The following is a 12,676-nucleotide window of genomic DNA, read 5'->3' as shown; positions in this document are numbered from 1 at the left end:
TGAATACTCTTCCTTCTGAATATCCTGTCTTGACTCATCATTCACATGGTTGTCCAAGGCTGTCAATTCTACTTGGGACGAAGTCCCCAGTTTCCAGATACTAGGTACATACTATACATTGACCTATACCTTTAATACTCATTTATGAATCTTTTCTAGTTCTCAAGTCCTGGGATTTCTGTGTCTTCCACATATGTCCTACTATATTCTACTCACTGTGAATCCTCATCTACTCTCCTCACTGCTTAACAAGTTAGTGGAACACAGCAGATTCAGTGAGTCTGCTGAGTGTATAGATTCAATGTTGCTTAAGTGCTTTCTTTACAAGATCTTCCCTGATGCCATCTCTAAGCAGGAGCATGGCCTCTTCTTAAAGCCATCTATTATTTAGGCTGCAGCTTCATCTTTTGAAGGCTGGTTAGAACAGGCTACTCCTAGGTCCTCCATTTTAAGGCCAAGAGTTTGAGTGGAACTGTACCTGGCTACAACCTGTTTTAATACACCTACTTTGATGTGAGTACTCATCAGTTGGTATTACTGTGTCCTATGCTGGCTCATGTGTTCTTAGGGCCGAGTACCCAGGCTTCTGCTCATTCTTTATACTTTAGAAACTCAGGCTCACAAATATTTCATAGCCAATTAGTTATATATAAAATTCAAGCACCTCTTTACTTTGATTTTACTTTACATTATCACATATCTCCCTGGGCATTATAGTAAATAATTCAAACAAATTACTTAAAAGCTTATCCAGTTGAAAAAAATATATTTTATTTCTGGGTTACTGGATCTAAGAAGATTTACAAAACTGAAATTGGAATAATTCATTCTGAAATTATTTCTTCTCTTAAACACTTCAGTTATACTTAGTAATGTTCTGAGTTTCTCCACCAGAAAGTAAGATGATCAAATAGTTTTAAAGACAGTTTTTATCTAAAGGATTTTTGTTAAGCCTTTTTATTCTTATAATTTTTGCATAGCATTGGTAAAAGATGAAGAAGTACCTTCAGGTTAATTCTGTAATAATTTAAGGAAAGTATATGATTATTTTAACATTTAGCAGATAATTGAGATTAGTACAAAAGCAAAGACTGTGATGTGTCTACGCATGCAGTAGCCTGTAGTATATATAGGGATTCAAACATTTACCTAGAGCAGTGGAACTTTCCTTAACGTGAAGCTTAATAACAGACAATAGAAAACACTTGAAAGCAGAGAACATACTCAGTTGTATGTCTCTTCACAGGTCACAATGCCTGGCCTCAGCCGGGTTTTGCCCTTACAGCTGTGCATGGAATCATGACAGTACATACATGTCCCTTCACCAGTGCAGTTTCTGACCTCCAGGTAGGGGAGGATAACTGACTTTGTGCTATTGGCTGGTGACATGTATTTTATTTGTGAAAATTTATAGATATAAAATACTCTCCTTGGTAGTTAGATTTATGTCAGTGTGATTTTATTGCTAACAAAATATAGAGTTGTAATCCAATTATCAGATGCTTCTGAGTGTTTGTGTTTTAACTCACAGAGCTGAGACTTTTCAGTGTGAAACCAAATGTCTTAATCTACCATTTACATTGGACCTAGAGTACATGTGGTTCTTAGACAGGCTATTTCTGCTATCAGTTGGCATGGTAGATATCTATCTGAAAGGTATCATGAGTACTTATGTCATCTTTAAATTATTTTTCAAATTCATGTTTTAATTATAAAAAGTTAGAAGTTACAGAATTTGTGAGGCCAAAAGTCACCAAGAGGTCACCTTTAAATTGACAGATGTTGATGATAAGGAAAAAAAAAAACACAACAAAACAGTGTGTCAGGTCATTCCATCAGATCCATTCAATGTCTTAGGGATATTTAACTATAATTGAACCCAGATGTATCTGTGACCTAGAATCATCTGACAATTACACTGGTGACACTGACTTTGCTCTGATACTCTGTTTCAGAGACCATGCTACACAGAGAAAGACTAAGAGCCTAGGTTCAAGTTTTCATCGATTTAGTCAAATGAGAAACACTCTCATGATTCATTTTCCCTTGTTTCCTCTGTAAAACAGATATGATTATTCTGAATAATAAGTAAAACCATCCATTAAAGAACTTAAGACAGAAGCTGGCTTAGAGCTAGCACCTGGTGGATGGGGACAGCTATTCTTGTTAAATAGCCATGTTGATCACTTCACTATAACCATGAAAAACTTGATCTGTGCAAAGTTAGTATTAGAAATTCTCTTCCTCATTCTCAAAATTCTAGAAAATAACTCTCTGGATGATTTCATGTGGTGTGGTGTGAGAGAAGGAGAGACTGAGAAACATACTGGGTGTGTATGTGCATGCTCCTGCAATGTAATGAAGCCATGTCCTGGACTCCAGTGGCTTTTTCAAGTTCACTAAAGCTTGCTCTCACTCTGCTCAGATCTGACTGTGTACAGAGACAGACCATTGGGGTATTAAGGCTGATAAAGTCAGATTATAAAAAAAATATTCCCATAGAAGTAAAGGATTGAGGCATGGACACTCCTCAAACTCCAAATGTTTATAGTTGCAGAAAGCAGTCACAGAAGACTCCCGCTGTGGGAAATCTGACGAGTGCACAATTTCACACCCAAACAACATAGTAAAAATACTTGGAAATGTGGTCTTTCAACCAATGACTACCATCAAAATGTGTAAGATACTTTACAATCCAAAATCTTAGGCTGTAAGGATATTAAACTGAATATTTAGAGAAAAATAAAAGCAAAAACTCCATAGTTTAGAAAGACTAGGTGAAATATACTGAATTTATCTGTTAATGTCAACATTAAGAAATGTCTGGAAGGATTGTTGGCATGATCTTTTGGGTTAGGCTTGAAATCTGTCTTTTGGGAGGGTAATGACAGAGCTTTAATCCCTGAGAAAAAAATTCCAAAATTCATCATAGAAACTAGGATCATCTTTCATGAAGTCAGAAAAAATGGGGGTGGGTGAGAATAACTTCCCCTCCCACTGGTAAGAGGCACCATAGCTATTCAATCCCCATTCCTGCATCTCCCCAGGTCTGACATTCTGCAGATGACCGCCCTTATTTGTCCCTACATGTTTTCCAAAATATAAAAGTGAAATAGAGTCCCAAGGGCACTGTACTTGAAAGGTTATGAGAGTCAGAGAATTTTAACCATGCCTGCCAAATCAGCAGATGGCTTGTGATTATAATTATATGCATCAATAAAACGAATAATCTTTACAAAATTTGAATTTCTGCTAAAGGAAGGGATTTAGTAAGCAGATGCAACAGAATGCGTTTCCTTAACCCTTTTGGGAGACAATGGTATCTTTCACCCACACAAAAGCACCAAGGGCTCTGTGTGTTGCAGGTTGTATGCTCAAATTTCTGTCCCATTTCTGGAGCTGTCTCATCGTCAGCCTCAATCTCTTCCTGATTTGATTTTCTTTGGGGCATATTCCATCCTCACCTCTTTTTCACCCTTCAAAATAGAAATATTAAGACTAATTCTCCACAACTGCTTGATATTTGAAGAAGGAGGTGAATACTTTCATTCTAATTCATACCAAATCTGCCACAGAAACAAGCAGTGTGTCTTTCCAGCTGATGGTCATATACTAATCAGCTTTTCAAAAGCACAGTTCTGCTTTCGTTGTTTTCATATTTTCTTTAATTTATGGTCTAGAAAGAAAAATGCTGTGTATTCATTTTAAGCAATTAACTATTTCACTTTGTGTCTGTTTCTGCAGCATAGTGTAAGCAATGGAAGATAAGTTTTGCTCAGGCCAGGCATTAATTCACTCACATAGATACTAAGCATGTATGTGACACATTAAAAAAAGAGTAGGTTTTCCAAGCCAGCATTTAGGCATGGTTTCTACATGAGAAAAACCTTGTAATTTAGGAAATTAAATTAAACTCTTTAAGTTTAGATTTTTAAGAAGGTCTAGAAAATATGACACAAAATTTATATTTTGTGTTTATCAAATTGTAGTGTCCATGCTCTTCATGGAATTGCCAACTGCATTTAGACTAGCATCAATGAACATATTTCTCTTCAGCAAACTAGAAGAGGTTTTAGGAAACATGGACATATATCTCTAACAATTCTGGAATTCTACATTATCAATCAATAAACTAAAATACCCCATTTTGAAAAGCTACTCTATTATATTTAATTATATATAAAGTATAAATAATAACTAAAATTTTAAGACATTACTTTTTATAGTATTTTTGTGAATCAATAATATTCTCCCATAGACATAGGAGATATGAAATCAGAAAATTCTCCTATAGGCACAGGATATTTGGAATTGGAAAAAATTCCTTAGCAATAACATTCTCCCCAAAATGGAAACTTTTTTTTTTGGAAAAACTCACTGATTTGTTGCAACATTTGACAAAACAATATTCAAATATTCAATATCATCTAGTATCTCTTTCTTACAAGTTGCTAGTATGGAATTTTATGTTATTATAAAATACTCAACAATAAGTGAGGCTCAAGTAGTCATTATATAGATATAAAGTAAAATAAAGTACTTTTCAATAATTATAGCATGAAGAAAGAAAATGTATGCTAAATTTAAGGGTTAAATAAAAAGAGATAGTATAGGCTAAAAACTAAATAAATCCCAATGGTACAAGAAATTAAACTTATTGATAAAAAATTAAGAATAAGATTAAACTATTATCTTTAGTGTTAAGAAACTTAGCTATAATTATTTAAATTTGAGATGTTTCACTATGCATTTAAATGTTAATAAATATTTCTTACCAGAAGTTTATATTGAAATACAATTTAGAATTTTAATAATCTCTTTTGAAAGTTACTAAACAACTTTACAAAAAGTCAATTTGGCTGCATATAGTTGCATACACTTAGCAGTCTAAACACATTACCTTAAATTGGTATGAGCACCCAGCCACATAAAATGGAATTCACATTGTCCTTCAAAGAATCTCACAGGACTGGGGTCTCTGAAATTAAAGAGAGGACAAGGTTCTATACTATGGGAGCGAAAAACATTAACTGTCATGTGGCTTAGTGTGGCATCTATTTATTTTCTGAGTCTCGAGCACAAATTCAAAACTACAGGCATGATCCACCAGGTGCACAACACACCTCATCCTGTTTAGTTTTCACATCACATTTATTTTCTACTACTGTAATGATCCCCATTAAACAGACCAAGCGACTGAGGTTTAAAAAGTTAAAATATAGCCAGCAGCACACACTGAAGACCCAGGATTCAAAACCATGATTCTCTGATGTGATGATGTATAACAGCTGCCCTTTCTCTAGGAAATGTTGGTTCTCTCTCTCAGTGGATTCCTGGCTGTAATAAAGACCCTACACTGCTTAGAGAATATGCTAAAATCTTGTGAAGAAACAATTTTAAGCCTCATTTATTAACTAGGTAGTTGAAGCAAAAGTTTGCTAAAACAAAGTTTCATTTTTTCAGCACAAATCAAACTTTAAAATTTCTTTTAAAAAAGGAGTCATCCAACACTAACAGTAGTTTCTATGGTATACACACACACACACACACACACACACACACACACAATGTCAAATACAATATTGGTAGAAATAAGTTCACATAAACTAACAGTTATGACCTATGCCCTCTGGTTTTAATTAGAGTTCAGCCATAATTTGCTTTGAATAATAAAAATTACATTTATGTTAAGTAAATCTATCTATTCTTATCCATAGAGAAGCAACTTAGAGACTTCAGTCAAGTTTGCCATGCTTTGCTGTCCCAGTGAGGATGGGGGTGAAATAGTTATACTAACTAAAGGACTGTATGCTTTCTGAAACGTGCTCTTGTATTAACAGTACAAGCATTAGCAACTACGGGAAGAGAAATTATGACACAGGTGATTCAGGTGAAAAATGTTCAGCACAGAGAAAGACGTGAAGTTCTTACACTGGCTGTGAGAGCAAACTATTTGCATAACTCTGCCCCAAACTAAAATTTCTAGGGAGCAAGTGTAGCCATTTTCAGATGGCTTTCCATTTTCTATGAACCCAGTCACAAAAAAGGCATGTTGAAGCGATGACATTCATAATTTTTTCAAGTTAGCTAAATCAAAGCACATATTTCACTTGAAATCAATAAGACTACATTAATCTTTGTCATAAAATTTCCTTCCTTTAAATTCTGGTTACTTTGAAAAGCGACAGAATTGCAATATGTAATATATACTATGCACAAACATGTATTAGTCTTAAATTATTTAAATGAAATGAAAGCTGGGGACACATTTGTAACAGGAAAAGTTCTTTAAGTCAAAAATAAAAGGAGACAGTTAATCTCTGATCTCTCAGACCCTATTATGAACCTTGTTATAAATCTCTCATGATTATTAATGATTATTAATAATCAAAGCATCTCTATATCCCTGTACAAATACCAAATTTTCAGTGTGAGGACTGTAAGTTAGCAAACTGATTTCTACATGATGTCACTTGAATTCATGAGCAGATGAGTATGAGATGCCAGTCTCATATTGAATGCAGTGGCTTTAAAAATCAAATCCTGACACTGATATCATTAATGCATCTGTTTACAAATACAACATTATGTTAACAATACTTTTAAAATGTTTTCTATGAGACCATCAAGAATTGATCATGCCATTGGCAACCTACTCAGCTGACAGTTCTTAGAATAAAATATTTAATTTACCTGAATGTCTTGTAATAAAATCATCCTCTCTTGAACTAAATATCCTCAGAATATCAACATCTAAGCCAGACTGACATTTCAGAAAGGCAAATCAGACTTTCTGGCAACTCTCTGCTGCCATATTTCTCTCAAAGGATCCTGCAATGTTACACTTCAATACTGCAAATGCATTTTTTTTTCTCAAAGAAAGAGTAAGCCAGTGCTGCTTCGGTGTCAGATAGCTTTGATTTTTTTTTTCCCTTCCAACTATAGCAAGCAAATGACTACTGTTCCTATCCAATACCACATACTACTCGAGATTTGAGAAAATGGAATTATCTGGGCAAAAGAGGAGCTTTTATTTTTTTGTTTTGCTGTGTTTGATTGATTGATTCATTTTTAAGACACTGACTATCCCATACATAATATTAAATACACATTAAGGATTGGAACATTTTTTTCACATTAAGAATGAACTTCACCAGTTACATTCATGCCCTGGGTTTCCTTTATGCCTTACAAGCAGGAGGACAAACTAAAATTAAAGTTGCCTCATCCATTTGAAAGTTTTCAAATCTAGACGCACACCTGAACAGTAGTTATTTGTTAATGCCCCTTTTCTCCAACAAATACCCACCTCTCATATTTATGTTCACTTGCCATTTGGAATGTACTGGACTTCTGAGATTCACAAACTTTTGTGAGACAGCAATACAAAACAACAATAACAACACAATCGGAACACTGGCAACTATGGCAGTATTTCTAGAAGTAACAACAAAATCCCTTCATCTGGACCCACTTGTCCAGAAACGGACTTTCAGCCCCACCGTTAGGATGAGATTTGTTCCACTTTCTCCCTAGGGCTTAATTGCCAGGCTGACTTACCGCTGCCTCCTAGCCTTTGTTCTGCTTCTCACGCTGACATCAGGGAAGCAGTGATGTAGAATAAAGCAGGGTGGGCTAGGTTAGTCCAGTGTTTGTGTCGTTGTGTGGTGTGCGGGGACACTCTCTGATACTCTAGTGAGCTGTGAGCTTTTTTTTTTTTTTTTTTTTTTTGTAGGCTTTGTGTCATTTACTTAACGACCAATCTCATTAGCTGCCAGGGTACAATGGGCTGATGCATTTTCTATGTACATACTCTACACAGTGACCCTCAAGGTTGCCGAAGGTCTATTTAATCAGTCAAATGCTGAATATATTTGCAGTAAATCACTAAAAAAATAAAAAGTATGGGACTACCGAGGTATCTCACAGACTTAATATTTACCCACGCTTATTCAAAGGTAATAAAATGCATGCATATTTAGGCAAAATGAAAGTAGACCAGGTGGATACAAATTGTCTATTTTGCACTGATGACCTTAATTTTATGAAACTTTCAGAATCAAAGGTATTTTCTCCTAATAGGGAACCTAGAGTTGAAATTTAATTTCTGTCTTAGCTTAACCATATTAAGCACAACAACAACAACAACAACAACAACAACAACAAATCAGTTCCCTGTGCTGATTCTTCTTGCTCACAGCTCACTCCTGCCTCAGTCAGACTCCTTGCCCAAACAGCCCCAGAACTGGCAAAGTTGTGATCCTGCCCTTTCGCTTCCAAGGTAAAAACCCTTTTAACTCCTATGAAAAATGAAATGCTGAGAGCTCTCTGAATGACGACAGCTGTCCATAAGTATCAGGGAAAGCTCTATTGTCCATGTGTCCCTGGGTAAAATGAATACTTTACAGCAGAGGCTGTTCAGCTTGGCTGAAGAGTGTGGGGAGAAGGGGAGGAGGTCACTGGAGATTTCGCACACTAATTTAATCTGGGAAAAGGACAGGCTCCGCATCTCCCCTGAACAGACTGGCAGCAATCTGGGCCCCCACAGAACTATCTCCTTTTGCCTGTGCTCTATTTATTCCTTATCTCTGTTTACCAACCGCTAGGTCCCTTTCATTCACACCATGAGGCAGTTTTCCTACTATCAGTCAGCAGCTGACACTGTGGAAGAGCCTCAAAGGCAAAAAGAAAAAAAAAAGATCAAAACTAAACCAAAGCTGTCTAAACAATGCAACAGTACAAGTAAATGCATAAACCCTGATTCTTAACCCAGCCCACAGGGTACACACAGGACCTTTATAGTAAACCCAGCATACACACCACAGTGAGCTCGTTAGAAGGCTAAGCACCATTCCCGAAATCATCGACCAGGAAAAAATAGCGAAAATGTACCCTGGTTATTGAAAGAGCCTTGGTTGTGGGGACACTCTTATCTCTATCACCAATCAATTAACTGACAACCAGGAAGTATTTACCTTGTCAGAAAAGGTGAGTTGTATCTAAGGGAAACCTGGCCGTTATTAACATGTTAGCAGTTAAGAAAATCTGTTCAAGTGATTGCAGTTTAAGCATAAACCACGCAAACTTTCCAATACTTGATCATGCTGATTGAATATGATTTGAGAAACCTGACATCAAAACTCCAGTACACTTTTATAGAACGGCAGCACTGTATCCTGTATAGAACATTCAATTAAATTGTATACCCATGCCTTACAGATTTTTAACACATGCCAAAATTATTAATGTCACAGAGGAGCCATGAAAGTACTTCAAGTACAACTTTGTAAGCTTTTAAATCAAGTTGCTAAATATGTCTGGAAAGAAAGACTGGACAAGTTATGTTACAAGAGAAAGTGGGTGAAAAAGGTGTGTTATTTGACCTTCCAGCATTTGAGTAGAAACAAATCTTGAATCTAAGATAAAATCTATTTATGTTAAATACTAAATATTTTTGGACATTTCTGCAAATAGGATAGGATGTCTACCTAATATAAATGTGATTGAAGGGAGTTACTCAGTGACACATTTATGTTTAAACCTAAATACTTGTGTACATATGGTAGGTAGAGACACACATACTGTCTCCCATAGACACATATGTAATATGAGAAAGCTTCTCTTTTCAATTGCCCATATTTCCCTAGATTGAAAACTGAGACTTTTAACTTCCCTGAGTGTTTTATAGCATTGAACTAATTCAAAATGATTGGCTATTGTCATAAAAATCAACATCGTATTGACTCAATCATGAAGACCTTTACCAAAAAGCAAAGACATGGTAGCTCATTATCTACAATGGCAACAGAACCCCATTTCAGTGTTTCCACCTATATGCATTATGAGCAATGAAGTCTTTACTACTTGGATCCTTTTTTCCAAATGAATTAATGAATTAAATTTATCCTTTCACCAGCTGCTAGGCAGCAGATGGAACCATTTCTGAAGCCTTGTTGAATTCAATCCATAAAACTCATTTCCTAGGATTAGCAGTCCAAAGTTTCTTTTAATGTTTATATACCACTTGGGATTTTGAATTTCATGATGTTAAACTTTCAACTTAACTATTCTTTTGCATTTCATATCAAACAATTATGATCTTTTGGATTTCAATAGCAGACATGGAAGGTCACATAAGGATAAGAAATAATTTTAACAGCAATAAATTCCTGTGAGTTGCATTTTTTGATATGTTTGTCCACACTGCTGTATGCCACAGAGACTGTTCTCATTAGGCTTACATGATGATGGCATAGAATTCTATATCTGGTAGTTGTGAATTTTACTTATTTCCACTTAAATAGTTCAAAGATGCAAACAAGAGCACTAGTTGACTGCATGAAAGTTTAAACTGTTTCTGAGTTTTAAATTTAGTTATACACGAGATTGCTACATTATCTGAAAAATGCTATATCCACTAGGTTTGTTTCTCTAGTAGCAATATAATTTTAACTTTCAGAAATGGGAACAAACCAATTACATGGATTCAGAGAAATGCATTTCTATAATGATTAACTTTCAGAAGCCTAATACCTTGGACAGCTCCAAGTACCCCTTGCCTTTCCTTGTCACCTGTAGTTGATCCACAGACAAGGAAACACAAAACTTTAAATCTTTCTGGTTGGTATAATAGCAGAAGAATGGCAGCCACTATAAAGACTCTCATTCAAGGCTAACTGAATTAGACTCTTGAGAAAGGTTCCAATGTACTTTACAGGTTTCAGATACAAACCCCATGTGCTCCAGGACACAGTGTATCCAAGTTTAAAATATTAAAGCCTCTGATGCTCTTGCTGTAACACAAATATGAATAAGAGAAGAGTGAACTGCTCTTGTGGGCAATGGTGATTTCCGCTAATTTGGCATAAGAAATCTATATTAATCTAATATTGTAGTAAGTCAAGAAGGCCACATAATAATCGTCACAGAGTAATTGAATATTTAGAATGAGAAAAAAAGAGATCATGGATAATCTTAGGTTACAGCTAAAACTAGGATATTGTGCTGGTGATACTACCCACTAAAAATTTTAAAGTTAGGGAAATTTCAATCCTAATTTCAATCCTATTTTCTATTCTGGATTTATATACTGAAAAATACTTCCTCATTATAAGGATATAATTGTATCCAATATTTCTCCATCAAGATTTCTTTTTAATTTGTTGGGTTTTATACTGCCAATTAATCCGTAAGGTAACATCACACCACCATTTTTGACGTAATTCCTAAAAATAAAACAAGACTAGAGCCATTACATGTTACACTCTGCCTATTAGCTGCTGTGTTCTCTGAAACTGAAAGAAAAGATCAGAACACCCTTTCAGGAAACTTTGATTATTCCAATGTACATCAAAGAAGCATTCTTAACAGGTGTTTTGTTGACAACATAATAGAGCTAAGGTATTGCTCATCAAAGTATATAAAAGTTTTCCCTTGATAATATTTCACGGAAATCATCCTTCTGTAAAATTTTGTTTAAGGTTAGTGTTAAGTTTCTTGTTTTTCAGCTTTTAAAACATGACTCTGTAACTTCTGCACAGTCTTCTGACATGCCCATCTATCAGAGATGAAGTGTATCATTTTTTAAGGAGACTAGTTTTATTCAATCCTCTAAATATTCAAATGCAATAATTTATATGTCCAATTTATGAATTTAAACATCTTGACTGATCACAAACTTTTTCTCTTATGTGTAGCTAATACCAGGTTTCTGATTTTTTTTTTAGAAAGAATCCATAACCCCCCCTTCTTTTTTTAGATAGTGGCTATCAATGCAAAATTATATTAACAACTCTTAGCACTGCAAAGAATTCAATTCTAAATAAAGACTTGAAACACATGAGATCTCACTGATAATTTTTGTGACCTCAAATTTAGTCTACTTTACTTTTTTCCCAGAGAAAAAGTGTACTGTGTCATACTAAGTATTTCCTCTTGCCAACTCACACATTTCAGAAACACATATGAACAAAGGCAGTAGCTGACACCACTTAAGCACAATCACACCGTTTTATTCTGAACTCCTCAATATCCCTTTTTGGGAGGAGAGTGAGAAAGTGGAGGTGGGTGGTGGTGAATGAGTTACAAATCATGCCAGATGAACATCACAACAGAAAGCAAAGCAAAGCACAGTAAAACAACCATGAGCACCTCAGCCTTTAGAAGCGACCCCCACCCGCCTACCCACCCACCCACCCAGTCAGAAACAAAAGTCACTGTTAACAACTAAGACCTGAAACTTGCTCACTGTCTGAACTCATCGACATCAGGGTAAACAGAATGTGGTAAAAAAGTTTGAAACTTACTTTTTTGTGTTTGTTTCCAAAACTATTTCTCTTCTCCCTGGTGTGCTGACAGGAGACACTAAAGCTGTTGCCTTGAAAGGTAGTCTCCATGATATGACATCCAGTGCCTTTGACTGCTCGGAGATAAGCACCTGCGTGTAGCCCTCCTTACGTCACACCTCCCTATTCAGACCTTCTCAATATGATCCACATTTGCACATCAACAGCCTCATGCGCACACACAGATTTTTTTTCGGCTCTGGGCCCAAAACTTTCACTTTAATTTTCATCACATGATTGCTGTGGCATATGTCCTTCCAAACCGCCCATATATCAGTCATCATGCAAATGAGATGGAATATCACTCCTCTGCAGCAGATGGCCAGGGATGA

The 12,676-nt window shown here is 35.7% G+C and overlaps 1 protein-coding gene across 5 annotated transcripts in view; it reads right to left on the bottom strand.

Moving 5' to 3' along the window:
• St18 (ST18 C2H2C-type zinc finger transcription factor) overlaps nt 1-12,459 on the bottom strand; it is a 130,925-nt gene extending 118,466 nt beyond the window's left edge. For 2 of the 5 annotated variants that reach the window (XM_021182120.2, XM_085835497.1), the window contains exons 1-2: nt 12,306-12,459; nt 4,901-4,978 (exon numbers count right to left, since the gene is read on the bottom strand). The gene's annotated coding sequence lies outside the window, so the exon portion shown is untranslated. Of the gene's footprint in view, nt 1-4,900; nt 4,979-7,560; nt 7,670-12,305 lie in introns of those variants that run through there. The other 3 variants (XM_021182282.2, XM_021182038.2, XM_085835492.1) reach the window with 2 other exon arrangements.
• Between the last annotated feature and the right edge of the window lie 217 nt (nt 12,460-12,676).

The sequence above is a fragment of the Mus caroli genome, unplaced genomic scaffold (genome assembly GCF_978045245.1).
Source record: "Mus caroli unplaced genomic scaffold, Mus_caroli_1 scaffold_1, whole genome shotgun sequence".
NCBI lineage: Eukaryota > Metazoa > Chordata > Mammalia > Rodentia > Muridae > Mus > Mus caroli.
Note: the sequence above shows the minus strand (reverse complement) of the source record. Positions and strands in the feature narration are given on the sequence as shown.